This window comes from Megascapheus bottae, chromosome 3 (genome assembly GCF_031878675.1).
Source record: "Megascapheus bottae isolate mThoBot1 chromosome 3, mThoBot2.hap1, whole genome shotgun sequence".
NCBI lineage: Eukaryota > Metazoa > Chordata > Mammalia > Rodentia > Geomyidae > Megascapheus > Megascapheus bottae.
This window is the reverse complement of record NC_143511.1, coordinates 65813879-65829206: the sequence shown is the minus strand read 5'-3', so window position 1 is coordinate 65829206 and position 15328 is coordinate 65813879. Positions and strand designations below refer to the sequence as shown.

At 36.6% G+C, this 15328-nt stretch overlaps 1 long non-coding RNA gene across 1 annotated transcript; it reads right to left on the bottom strand.

Annotated features, from left to right (window-relative positions):
• Positions 1–8230: 8230 nt before the first annotated feature.
• LOC150065708 (uncharacterized) lies at positions 8231–9885 on the bottom strand. Its single transcript, XR_016534791.1, has 3 exons — positions 9812–9885; positions 9236–9315; positions 8231–8496 (listed from the first exon to the last, which is right to left on the bottom strand). It is a non-coding gene; the product is annotated as an uncharacterized LOC150065708 (long non-coding RNA).
• Between the last annotated feature and the right edge of the window lie 5443 nt (positions 9886–15328).

Here is a 15328-nt window from a genome sequence, read left to right as displayed (position 1 = left end):
AAATGACCCTGAAAACATATTCTGTGGTAATTTGTTTGGCAATAACTAACTTGATTTGCTTTGTTTTTTTCTCCAGAATCAGTGTATCTTAGAAGGTTATTGTGAAGTTTTAACTTTTTTTAGTTTGCAATAAAAATTGATCCAATTAGAAAGACTGAAGTTAGGGACTAAGTTTTGACCTGTACAGTGAAAAAACAGCAGAACAGGATGACAAGAATTATAGCTGTAATAATAAAGCAATTATTAATGTTGCTGAGGAATTAAAATCTATGTATTAATGTGACACTACACATATTTCAGAAAATGTACTCTAAAATTAATGCAATCATAACAACATAATTTATCCCTAGTAAAATTTTAAAATTCTGCTCTTAGATAAAATGGATACAAGAGTGAGTACATCTGTGATGCCTGCTAGAAAAATCGGCACTGAAAGAATAAAAAATAAGTAAAGCTTAAAGCTTCTTGTTCGATAATCCCAAACTGAACATCTCAGAAGCATCTAAATTCCTTTCCAATTCAAAAATGCTTTATGTACTTCAGATTTTACAGAAGACAGTTTTTTTTATCAGTAGTTTGTTTGTTCATTCAGGTGCAAATGCTAAGCAGCAAGTAGTATTATAAACTATTGGGGAATCTCAAGTGAAAGAAGCAAGGAAGAGGAGACAGACGAACTTTCTACCCACATTCACCAGCATGGAATCGAAGGATTTCTTGTCAAGGAAGAGCTACTGTCATCTCATCAACTGAAATTTAACCTGAAGGTAAGAGGATAGAGGAGGTCAGAGATGTGGAGACTAAACCCTCTAAAAGTTAATCAGAGTAAATCTCACTAACAACTTCACATGTTCAAAAAGCAATGAAATTTTAGGCACATTTCTCTGGGGGAACATAGGGTGGGACCACAATAATTTATGTGCAGTCAGTAAGATAAATCTGTGTGTCTAGGGAATCCATCCATTTTCCTGGCTTTATTAATTCACTTCTCATATTTCAAAGTATGAGCCTTGGTCTCATAGGTATTACTCTGTACTGGGAATCTGCAAAAAAGAATTCATATGGATTTTTATTATGGCTTATAGTGTTTGGTTTCAATATATCTTCAGACTTTCTGAACTCTGATTCCTAATTTTTAAATGATGTTATAAAACCATGACATCTTTTATCATTCTCAAGAAAGTGACAAATAAGCATTGCACATATTTATAAACTTAGGCATGGCATTTTACACTTTTGTTTTTTTTGGAGAAGTTTATGTGAAACTATAAGAGGAAAAAATTCACCTTTAAACAACAATGTTAACAATTTCTCTTAAAAATTACTTTTCTACTATATTGAGATATTTGAAGTTTAATTTTCTAAATTGTAGCTATGTAGCAGTTATTTCTTACTTGAGTTGTGCTCAAAGAGCAGTGCCTCAGATAATAGTATTCAGAACTCAAGCCTAAATCAGTTTCAGACTGAATTCTCTCTCAGAGGCACTGTCTGAATGCCTTTATTTTTCTAAAAATGTAAATTTCTGAAAAAATGTGTTAGGTAAAGTAAATCAGGACCAGAGAGACAAAGGACTTATGTTGTATCCTATATGTGGAAGTTAAAATTAATGATTAAATACACAGATAAACAAATGTAGGGGTGTATATAGTGTATGCAAATGTATTAACTGAAGTGTGGTATTTGTAGGAAAAAATTCAAACAGTGTAATTCCTGAAAAGCCAACTACTCACAGTCCAACAAAATGAATACCAGGAAATTGACACTTGAAAAGTGTTGGAGAAAGATTAGGGAAAATGATAAACTAATAATGAGAAGAAGATGAAAGAATGCAGACATAATTTTCAATGCATATGTTACAAAATTCAAAAAGTTGAGAAGGAAGGATTGGAAGGGATGAGGAGAATGATGAAAGAGATGACATAGATCCAGATATATTGTACTTGTACACATATATTTTTTAAAATGGCAACTCCATTGTACAACTACTTATATGTAATAAAGATATAAGTCAAGAAGGTAAATCTTTATATAAAAGAAAAATATATGTCCATTATTTTCAACTCCTTATGGTGTGGAAAAGTCTACTTTTAATTTAAATGGTCAAATTTAACGTGAAATTCCTGGTGAGATATTTAACTGAAGGTTTTTTGGTTTGTTTGTTTTCTTTTATTTTCTAATTTTCAAGATATTTATACTACCAATTATAATTTTGAGTTTATGATTTAAAAACCTCAACATTCATGATGTATAGGTGACACATTACTCTAGCTTCCAAAAGTCGTTTATCATTAATACTAATTGTAATAATAATTTCATAATACCTTTGGTTCCTTCCATTGATCTCTCTGCATGCTATGATATTCATCTCTGCATGAGGCAACATCTCAGGTGGAAATCATAACTTCAAACATTTCTTTTAAACTCAGGATTCATTGCAAACAAATTTTACACAATCAGCCATTCTGAACTTTTGTATTGCCTAAAAATGTCAAACTAGTTCTTAACTTAGAGACAGTATTCATATGAACACAGCAATAATTTAAATATATTAGTTTCTCATTTATCTAACCAAAGCAGTACAGTTGGAGAGTTTACAGACAGGAATTAATTCTGGTTCACCTCAGCCCCTTTGCGTGGATCATATACTTTCTGATCATCATTACCATTTCATCAGCAGGGACAGAGAACCTGTGACCTCACCACTAGAACTTTCTCAGTGTCTCAACCCTTTGTCAGGACAAGGAGACTACTCAACCTCTATCCTCAGTTTGTTCCCTAATTGACTTAAGGATGGTTCATCTAAGTTTGTCATAAAGGACAACTTTTTGGTTTCTACTGCATAGTAATGCATTTTTGTATATGATGAATTCCATATGGGAACATTTGTTGCATGTAGAGAAAACACAATGCATAACCACTAGTCATTAGAACATTATCTTTTGATACCCTGTATTACAAATAGTGTTTGTCTTGTCTGAAACAAATCTCAATTTTTACATAAATTATAAGCTTACAGTATTTTGAATTATCCAATGTATGGTCAGCTAAAAATATTGAAATACTTGGAAAACAAATAAAACAAGTAATAAAATGAGCTCCTTTAATAGTTTATAATAGGTCAGACAGATGGCATCTGTATTAAAGTTAGCTATTTAAGTGGTGGTTGTATGGTGAAAGAATGTTATTAGATAAAAAAAGAAAGCCATTTAATGCAAAACGTAGCACATCTTTAGTGGCAAATGCATAAAAGCAAATAATATGCACAATAAAAATAAACTCAATTATGCAGCACAATTTTCTAGAAAATAGTTTCCACTTGAACTTCAGTTTGAATACTCCATTTAAGTCTCTCCCCTACACGGAGAAAGCCTTTTGGGCTCATTTTAATTTTCATTATTTTGAATACATGAAGAACAGAGCACGTTTGTGTATATAAAACAAATGGGATGTTTTTTGAGCTGGAAAGCCTCTTAGATTACTAATTATGTTGTAGCTCATTTTAACAAATAATAGAAAAAATTTAATATGTGTTTTCTTTGAGAAGGTTCTTTGCATGTCCCATAGTGCAGTCCCATTACACTTGTTATTAAGACACTGGTTTTCCACTGTCATGAGGGAGGTGTCAGGCTTTCAAACTTTGGAGATCACAAATCTGGCACTAGGAAAAGCTGCATCTTGTTATCAGAAAATATTTATGGTATCTAATTTGTCTTCTCTAAAAAGCAGGAAAATATATACTCAGATGTTGATAATATATTATGTTCATCTCTATTTAACTTTTGTCACATAATGTGATAAGAATGTTTTTCTATATGATAATATATTATGTTCATCTCTATTTAACTTTTGTCATATAATGTGATAAGAATGTTTTTCTATATGTTAAAATAGTTAAGACAAAATAGTACAAAATGTTAATATAAAATTACTGCAGGTAGCATTATTCTATGACCTCTACATATTCCATTACAATGTTTGATCCTTACTCATTCTACCTTTTTTTTCCTTTTCCCTATATTCCTTTCGCCAATATTCTTTCTTGCTGCCTAGATTCTACGCACAGTACCCAACATGTGAAAATAATTGAAGTGTCCATAAAGAGTTGAATGCATAGAGAAAATGTAGTATATCTGAATAATGAAGTATTATAGACTTTAAAAAGAAATTTTGTTATTCATGACAACATGAGCAAAATAGAATGATACATTTACGCGAAGTAAACCAGACACAGATGACAAACACTCTGTAATCTCGGTTAGATGTAAAACCCAGAAAAGTCTCTCTCTACTACTTACTTTAATCCTTAGAAAAATGTTATGTATTATAATCCCTTAAAAATAAAGGATGAGACCTAGTTCAGATTAGTTGATTAACCTATCAAAGGCCACACAGTAAATGGAAGAGCGGGATTCAGAACAAGCCATTTGGCTCCAGAGTCTGTGTTCTTCCAGTGACTTGCTTGAAATACATGGCTTCCCCTTCCCCTAGAAGAATCCATGAGTTGATAAACTGTCCAGGAAGCTGTGTTTATCTGAACTTTGATATAAACACACAAGAAAACTCAGAAGAGTGGCCTTTATTTTAAATCATCTACAAACGTTCAAGCATATTTCTTCAAAGATAAAATGTGCTTCAAGTCACCTCAGCTTTTCACACTCTTGCATTTCCTAAGCAATTTGCAAGGTGATCCTCCTCCTAATCCTCCTAAGTAACTGACATCAATCTAGTGTACAAAGTAAGTAAAATCCACATTGGGAAAATGTAGAATAACAAATATTTCTCCTTACACATGCTGCAAGCAAAAATTACAGTGTTCATTTAGGATACATGTGGATCTATATTAAAGAATAATTCTTTACCAGGGTGTGGTGGCTCATGCATATAATCCTCTCAGGAGGCTGAGAACTGAGAATCAAGACTCAAAGCCAGCCTAGGCACAAAAGGACCTTATTTCCAATTAACCTCTAGAAAATGGGAAGTGGGGCTTGTCTCAAGGGTATGGTGGTAACCTTGAGCTGAAGAGCTCAGGGACAGTGCCCAGTCTGAGTTCCAGTCCCATGACCCACCAAAGCAAACAAACAAGAATAGTTCTTTAATGCCTTAATGCCACAACTTTTGCTTTAAAATTAATTCTCCAGCCATACATTGTATCATTTAGTAATCATTAATTGAGGAGTATTTTGTTATTAATTTTTGTCATAATAAACCATAAATAGTGTTAACAATGAGTGACCAAGAATTCCTCTAAACATCAATAATTGAGCAAGGACGACATAATTGTATAAATCTACCAGACTTAAAGTTCCTGAGCAGACATAAAAAAGCACTAATAAGAAAGGTAGACAGTCACAAAAAGGGGGAAATAAAATGAGAAAATAATGGGCTTGTTATACAGAGCTCAGGAGCAAAAGTGATTGATTAATTGATTAGCTGTGGTTATGACAAATGGGAGTTCCGGTGGCAGAGTCCCAATCACCAAGCCCTCCTCCAGCCTTCTACTTGCCTGTGCACCTGCAGCAGGTGGGAAGGTGGGCGCCCCCCCTTCTCCCTAGCCTGAAAACATACAGTGCAGGAGATAATGGGCTTTGCTCCCCAATCCCCTGACCTAAGGACCTGTGGTGGCAAGGCACCCCTGTGCCGCTCCACTCCCCTCCCAGGGGTACACGCTGGCTCAGCATGAACCTACATGTGGTCGGAAGATGGGATCCTCTTCCCTCTCCCACCCAGACCACCCCTCCCATAGTCTGAAGTCCTGGCAAGGATGGGAAGGAGGGCTCCGCTCCCCTGCAGCACCCAGTGCCCCCTCTCCAACCCACCCTCATCCCATAGGCTGAAGACTGGTACTTGGCCTTGCTCCCCTCCACCAAAGACCACCCTCCCCATAACCCCACTGCTACCCTGAAGACCTGCAGTACATGGGAAGGTGGAAGGGAAGGTGGCAGCAAAGGCCGCATCACCAAACCCCAATCCCTCTCTCTGCTACCACAAACACCCCCAGATGTGTCTCTGCCAAGGGTGAGAGCAGGAGAAGTGGAGTCTCCACCACCAAGCCCTGCTTGGGCCCCCCATGAGCCTGAGGACTTGAAGTGGTAGGAAAGTTGGGTTCGGCTCCCCACCCAATCCACTCTCCCCTGTGCCCCTGAAGCCTACTTCCTACTCTGAGGTCTGGGGTGAGGCGGGGGCGGGGCAATGAGGAAAAGAAGCAGGTGCCACAGCCAAGTCCCAGCCAGGCAGCCCTAAAAGCAATTTCTGACTCTACAGCAATATAACTTCCTAGTGCTCGTAGTGTATGTGCCAACTAAGGTACACCCCAGAGAAATAAAAAGAAAGGATTCACAGAAAATATGAGAGAAGTCACGTGTGTATTCACTCAGTGGAAACAAATTCCCAGGTCAATAATGAGAATGTTAGTGACAAGAATGACTCTATAGATTGTTCTACTTTTACTGAAACAGGTACTGGGGCTTAAACTGTTAGTCCATGTTCTGTATTTTTACCTTCTTTACTCAAGGATGGAGGTCTTTTTTATTTTTATTTTTTTTTTTTTATTGCCTGTCCTGGCCTTGGACTCAGGGCCTGAGCACTGACCTTGGGTTCTTTTTCTCGAGGCTAGAGCTCTACAACTTGAGCATCAGCACCATTTCTGGCTTTTTTTTCTATGTATGTGGTACCAAGGAATCGAACCCAAGTCTTATTTCATGCTAAGCAAGCATTCTACCACTAGGCCAAACTCCCAGCCCCTCAAGGATGGAGTTCTACCAGTTGAGCTACAATTCCACTCTTTCCGCCTTTTGCTGGTTAATTCGAGACAAGAGTCCAATAAACACCCCAAGTTGTCTTGACATTCTCAGATATCAGTCTCCTCCGTAACTGAAGTTATTGCTTTTGTTGTTGTTGTTGTTGTTGTTGGTGTGTGTGTGTGTGTGTGTGTGTGTGTGTGTGTGTGTGTGTACAGGTCCTGAAGCTTGGGCTCAGAGCCTGGACACTCTCCCTAGTCTTTACTTCAAGGCTACTTGTCTACCACTTGAGCTACAGCTCCATTTTTGACTTTTAGGTAATTAATTAGAGATAAGCATCTCCCAGATTTTTTCCACCATCTGGTTTTAAACCATGATTTTCAGAGCTCAGCCTCCTGAGTCGTTATATCACAGTCTACTGAGTGCTTCTTTCCATCTTTCTTTTTGTGGTACACATCTGTCCTAGGAAGATGATCTGTCACTAAGCTAAATACACCTCCACTTCCTTTGTACAGTGACTGTTTCGGGGACAGTCTTATTTTTATTACACTAGTCATTGATGGTGATCCACCTATTTTAGAATTCATGTTGCTGGTATGAGCATCATTGGATCTCTATGCTCAACTTCTTCCATTGACACAAATTCTTATGAACTTTCCCCAGTTCTCAGCCTCCTAAGTACCTGGGATTGTAGGTAGGAGCCCTTGGTGCCTGGTTGCTCGTGGCAGAATACTGCACTTGGCTCTTATTGATCATTTTTGTGCTCCATTTGTGTTGTTCTAATCAATCTGTCCAAAGGCTGTTAGAAAATTTAATCCCAGGAAACTAAAGTCCATGAAGTTGTTAAGTAAATTTTAAATCCAATGATATATTTACTTTTGTATGAGTAAGTTAATTTAGGGAACATCATTCATACCCATTTCACTCTTCTCATTTTAAAATATCACCCTGTGATTTAAATCATTCCAATAATACACACACACAACTCTTCTTAATAAGGATTCTGATCATAATAAATAACTTTATGTTTATACTTGGCCTGCAACAAATATAAAAGAATATTATGGATAACGGGAAAATAACTGTGCTATCAGTGATGGACTGCATTTGATGTGTCAACATTTAAAATATGGAATAAAAACCTTTCCAATAAGAGAAATCTGAGAAGTTGAATACAAATGCTTTAGCTTTTTTGTTGTTGTTAGTGATTAGTAACAATTTCAGAGAAGCTGCTTTTGAGGACATAAAATTCCAGATTAATTATAAATATTAGGACTATGGTACAACACCTCACACACTGTTCAGGGCCACACCATCTTCACTCATGTTAATGTAACAGTAACAACCATATGTAAATAAATAATCTAGAAAACAACTTAGACTTTATTTACTTTCTTCAAAAAAATAAACTTCAGAGAGGATTCTGGGAAGATGGCAAAGGTTTAATGTGAGTCTGTCTGAGCACTCACCAAGATGCCAGTTTTAACATTTTAGGGAACAATTTGTGGCTAGGGTCATATCAAGTAAGCCATAATAGCACAGAGATCTTGGCCAGAGAGGAAAAATTCAGGATGCCTGCTTAAGAAGAAAATTTTGAGTTTTGAGTCCTCACCAGTGGCTACAGTGGCAACAGCAGTGGTGGTGGTGATAGCTATTCTCCAGAGCATCTGCCAGACAAAGGTGCTAGAGTATGAGCACTCAGCTCTTCACTTACTTGCAGTGTAGACCTGGTGACTATGAGCAGAAATCTTCCTCCTGTGGGCTACAAACAGAGATAAATCACAGATAGCTGCAAAAACCAAGGGGAACCAAGAGGACCCTACAAAAGACAGTCTCACTCCTTATCACAGAACAGCTCTGGGAAGATAGACTCTCCCCACCAGCCAAGCTCAGTGCCATCTTGGCTACTGGCAGAGACCCTGCCAGACCAACCAGCAGATAACTGGAGCCTGGGAAGTATGTCTACAGCACCAGTTTTCAGTTGAACAAAGGAATCTGACTAGAATCAGCTTAGCCTGGCATTCATTCCCTGCAGTGAAAGAAGAAATTCCTCCCAGGGCAGAGCAGCTTTCCTATCTAGTAAACAAAGTTAGAGGCGTCTCACACCTCAGCCACTCTCAGCTGAGCTGGAAAAAAACCACAGTGATTCCAGGCTGGGTCAAAGGGTTTCTGAAGCTCACCTTTGATCCCAGAAAAGATACAATTCCATCCACATTCAAGCTACAGAAAGCAGCCAACTTTCTCCTGCAAGACACATAAAGCACATCCCCTGCCAGTAAATTAGCCTGGTGGGCAGTCACAAAGACCCCAAATCTGTAAGGCAGAACTAATTCTGCCCACTCAAACAAACTGATTGGAAAATCCAACTAAGCCAAAGGAAAACTGACCATCAGGAAATCAGAGACTCTACCAAGAGACCGAATCCTGAATTCAGGGGCAACACAGGTTTCCCCAGATAAACTGAAGACTTTTCCCTAACTATAATTTTAAAATTTTACTACCTTTATCATTGTTTTCCTTTTGTGTCCATTTTATCTTCATCCTTTTTGCCCTTTATACTTCGTTGTGGATCTGTTTACTCCTAGAAACACAGTGAGAGCAATTAGTTCATGTCCTTCTTCATTCTATACATACATAATTCAAATTGTGTTTTATTGACTCAATCACCTATTTTTCAGTGTTAATATTTTTAATTTTGTATTACTTCTTTAAATTCCTCTAAAATTAGAAACCAGAAAAGGATATCTGTTCTCTCCACTCCTCTTCGATATAATATAAGAATTCCTCGCTAGAGCAATAAGGCAAAAAGCAAACATAAAGGGGATCCAAATAGAGAAAGAGGAAGTGAAACTTTCCCTCTTTGCAGATGACATGATTCTACATTGAAAGAATTCTATAGACTCCACTCCCAAGTTACTCAAGCTGATTCAAAACTTTGGCAGAGTAGCAGGGTATGAAATTAACACTCAAAAAATCAATGGCTGGAAACCCAAAAAAGAGAAGAGAGAAACAGAAATCAGGAAAGCAACTCCTTTCATAGTAGCCTCCTAAAATCAAATACTTAGGAACTAACTTACCTAAGGAAGTAAAGTACTTTTATGATGAAAACTTTAAAAACCTGAAAAAAAAAGAAATTAAAGCAGAACTAAGGAAGTATAAAAACCTCCCATACTCCTGGATTGGAAGAATTAACATCATGAATATGTCAATACTGCCAAAAGCTATCTACAAATTCAAAGTAATACCCATCAATATTCCAATGTCATTCTTTAATGAAATAGAGGAAGCAATAAAAACTCATAGATAATGATAAAAGACCCTCTGTATCAAAAACAATCATTAGCAGAAAAACCAGTGCTGGAAATATATCAATACCAAAATTCAAACTGTATTGCAGAGGTATAGTAATCAAAACAGCTTGTTACTAGCACAAGAACAGGTCTGAGGATCAATGGAATAGAACTGAAGACCCAGAAATCAACCCACAGACCTATGGCCACCTAATCTTTGATAAGGGAGCTAAAAAAACAAGATGGTAGAAAGGCAACCTCTTCAACAAATGATGCTGGCAGAACTGGTTAAGCACCTGTAGAAAACTAAAGTTGGATCCTTATATGTCATCCTGCACCAGAATTATTCCAAATGGATCAGATACCTTTAGGTAAAAGCAGATCCCTGAAAAATTTATAAGAAGGAATAGGAGATACACTAGGAAACACTGGCACAGGTCCAAATTTTCTTAATAAAAGTCAAGAAACACGAGAAATTAGAGGAAGTTTGAACAAATGAGAATGCTTAAATTGCAGAGCTTCTGTATGGCAAAAGACATAGCTAGAAAGTTAAATAGAAAGCCCACAGAGTGCTAGAAGATCGTCACTAACCATACAACAGACAAAGGCCTAGTAACTAAAATATACCTACAGCTCAAAAAAATTGAATATCTCAAAAACAAATCCTCACAGAAACAACTATCCCACTAAAAGATGGGCTAGAGACTTAAAGAGAGATTTCTCTGGAGAGGAAAGAAATATGGCCTATGGACACATAAAGAACTGCTCAACATCTCTGGCCATAAAAGAAATGCAAATCAAAACAACTATGAGATTCCACCTCACTCCAGTTAGAATGCCCATTATCAAGAATTCTAATAACAACAGATATGGCCAGAAGGTAAACTTGTTCAACCACTAGAGAAAGCAGTATGGTGATTCCTCAAAAGACTAAACATAGAGCTCCCCTATGACCCAGAAATCCTACTCCTTGGCATTCACCCAAGAGTCCAGAAACAAGGCCATACTAAAGTGACTGATACAATCACATTCATTTTATCATTATTTACCATAGCTAAATAGCTCAAAAGCTGTTCACGTATGTCCATATAGGATGACATTTATGCCAAATGAACTCTAGAATATATATGTTTATTTATTTATTTGAAATAGGGAAGGAAAAATGAATAACAAGATGATTAGGATGGGGTGGGAAAAGAAAATGGAAGAAAACCAAGGGGAGTATCAATGTTCAAGAAGTTATGTACCCACTACCTAATGAATGTAACTGTAACCTTGTATATGTTATCACAAGGATAAAATGCGACGACAACAAAGAAGAGGAGGAGGAGGAGGAGGAAGATAGAAAAAATAAAACAAATTTCATTTATCTTCAATACTTTGGCTTGGCTTGGCACATGAGTTTAAAAAATGATGAATTTTTAGGAACCATAAGGACAAAATGATAGAATAATTTATTTATTTGTTTCTTTGTTTTATTCAGTCAGACAGTCAAGGGGCTTGAACTCAGAGTCTGGGAACTGTTTCTGATCTTTTTCACTCAAAATTAGTTCTCTACTGCTTTGAGCCATAGGGTACTTCTGGTTTTCTGGTGGCTAATTGGAGATCAGACTCTTTTGCTACCTTTGGCTTCAAACCATGATCCTTAGACCACAGCCTCCTGAGTAGCTAGTATTACAGGCATAAGCCACTGTTGCCCAGTGACAGAATAATTTTCACAACATAGCTTTCAAATTTGCAAAGAAAATGCCTCATAAAATTTCCCTTTAGTCTCTTTATGTATTTCCTATGATTATGTGATTTGTGTGTGTGTATCTATGCACTATTTACATGTACATTATTTCCAAAATTGCCACATGTATTTCATCCAAGAAGATAGATAGGTGACAGCTAGTCAGAGAGATATAAACATTCATGTGCTCATAGCTATCATACATGCATGAATGGACATATGATGTGAGTTGATTATTGACATGTTCTAGTTTCACAGGAAATGTTCTAACATTGCTATCAGTTAATGACGGGTATTGGTCTTTACTTCTCAAAGCCCAAAGTATTGGAGTTTTTCAGTTCAGCCCTGTGTTACTTCTATGAAATTTTCTTCCAAAGCTCCAAAGCACATATATTTTTCTTTATAAAATTACCTGATTTTCTATTGTTATGTATCATTGTACTTAGTAATTATTACCTTTGTATCTCCAATGTATCAACTCAATTTACTTGACACCTGTCGCCATACTTAACATTCATAATAACTTTAGAAACTGTTAGAGAAATTAGCCTTTTAAGATCTTTAAAAGGTGAAATAAAGATGGTAGAGTGGTGGTATAAGGAGAATCAAGTTTATTAATTTAGTAAATAATTTAAGTTTTTGACTTGAGATTGCTGAAGTATTCGAATTTGCATGCATTGGAAGGAAGCCCTTTTGATTATGGATAGTAATCATTTTTGTTTTTATTTATTTATTTTTATTTTATTATCAGAGTGAGGTATAGAGGGTTTACAGTTACATTTGTAAGGTAGTGAGTACACTACTTCCTGAACACTGTTATCCCTTTCCAAGATTTTCTCCAACTTTCTTTCCCTCCACCCTCATCCAAGTTGTAAAGTTCATTTTCAACATAATGTCTTGTGAATATTGGTATTACACTGGTTCACCCTTTGTCTTATTATCTACCAGTCCTGGGGCTTGAACTCAGGGACTGGGCACTGTCCTTGGACCTTCTGGGGGCTAGTGCTCCACCACTTGATCCACAGCACCACTTCTGGCTATTTCTGTGTATGTGGTACTGGAGAATTGAATCCAGGGCTTTGTGCATGCTAAGCAAGCACTCTACACTAGGACACACTCCAGGCCCTTAGTCATCATTTTTAATGCACTGCTGGATTTGGTTTGCAGGCATTTTTTGAATGTTTCTTTTAAAAAATGATTATTGCTATTATAAAGTTGATGTACAGAGGGATTATGAGTAATTTCCTTTTGTGAATTGTCTTTTGTTCCCCCATTCTCTTCCAGTCCCTCACTCCCATATCCACCCAAGGTTATAGTTCACTTTCAGGAATGTTCAGTGGCCTCAACTGCTGTAATTTTTGACCTCTTTTCTCCCCAGTTCTGTCCCTCCTTCGTACCTCCCCAAAGATATCCAATTGTTTCTTTTTTAATTTTTATTGCAATTAATAGAAAGGGTACATTATATTCTCCAGATAGAAGGTGCATTACTTCACAAACATTGATACCCCTTCTCAGGTTTTTGTCCCAATTTCCCTCCCCCCACCACCCCTCATATTGTTTTCCCCTCTTCCCTATCCTATTTCAAATAAACAAATAAACATATATACAATCTATCAGATAACAAGGTAAGATACTGTAACAATATGAGATAACCAAGGGACAACAGACAAGATGAGAAATAACATAGTACATTAAGAACAGCAGTCACACCTTATATGGCTCTCCAATTATTTCTTTAATAACAGATTATTACATATAATTACAAGACTATACGCTGTTTTTAAAACCTAAGATACATGTGCATCGTCACCAGAACTGGATTTGAACACAAAATTCATAAAAATTAAATATATATTAGGATAAAATGAATTGACAGATTAGATTGCATTTTAAATATTTCCTATTATGATATTCTACAGTTCTGTGCTTTTAAGTCTCTTGCATAAAACCAGGTGTTAATTTTCTTAGCAGAAAATTGAATATACTTCTAAGACTTGCATTCTTTCTGCTGAAGAACCTTCCTGCAATAAGCAGGGAATTTTCTCTCCTGCCTAAGCAATTGGCATGATTGATCGCCTGTGCTTATTTAGAGTTTTTCACACATATCCTCCAGTTAACATTCCTAGTCTACATCCAGAGGACTTAGTGACACCATTGTTAATCTTGCAAAATCAAAGATATAAATTAAGACATCAGCACAGCACATTGCTATCTGAGCCTAATTATAACTATTTTAATAAAAAATAACTATTGGCTGAAGAACAGCCTCATAAAGAGATAATTTGTTTTAAAAATGGAATATTCCATGTCTCCACAGGCTTGGGATGAAATCCTAACTGATGGTAATTTCTTCACTTAATTTTTAAAAATATGGGTTGATGTATTTACCTACTGTGTTCTGAGTATAGTGTTTTAGGAACAGAAGTGCCCTTAAGATGATTTATTTGGCAGTTTCTCATACATGTAAAGAACTTAGATCCAATAAACTTCAGTTGCAACAAATTCAAAGAAATAGGAAATCTCAAGAACAAAGGAGGAATTTTGCACTGGGACATGCAGGTAATTCCTCGCAGTGATGGTTCCTAAAATCGACAGAACCCAGAATAAAATCCACCCTTAGAGTTGACTCAGTTGCTCCTATTCCACGCTACACTCATCTATTGAAGAGTTAACTATTCCCCATGCTTTGCCTGTAACCGAGCATATTCATTTTATACCTTTATGGATGGATGACCACTAGCCCACTAGCAGTCTTTATTGAGTGTCCACAGTCAATTCAATCCCCACATTCAATTTCAATCTTTTCACATCTTTCACAAATTGTTCACCACATTCAATTCCAATTTTCTCATATCTTTCACAAATAGTTCACTGTTATGCTAATCCAAAAGAGTTATGCCTGAGCATGATATTGGCTGTAGGGCTCTAATGCTACAGATTTAAGAGAAATATTTTTGATTAGATAAATGATAAACATAGAACAGCTGGTTAAAGGCTGAGAAGATACTAAACCAAGGCAACTATGTCACACTTGAAATGTCAAATCTGAACAATGTCATGTGTGAGTGGGATGGGAGGGGAAAACTTGAGGAGAGCTAGAAAGGGGCAGCATTATCCAAAATGAAATGTACCCTTTCCCTCACTAATCATAGATCCTCTTCATTTAACATTTTCCTTTTTTTTTTTTTTTTTTTTTTTTGCCAGTCCTGGGCTTGAGCTCAGGGCCTGAGCGCTGTCCTTCTAAGGGCTAGAGCTCTACCACTTGAGCCTCAGCACCACTTCTGGCTTTTTTCTATGTATGTGGTACCAAGGAATCAAACCCGGGTCTTCGTGCCTAGTAGGCAAGCACTCTAACACTAGGCCAAACTCGAGGCCTCTCAATTAAAAAAAAAGAATATAAATTCTGGAAATCTAATGTACAAAAAAATCTGAATATTTCTTTTGAATTTTCCTATCTTCTTGAGCAGTGATTTAAGAGAAAAAACCTTCAAAATACATCTCAGATTGTGATCAATGGGAAGGGTGATATGAACCAAGAAACACTGTACTTATTCAATTAATGGAATTGTAGA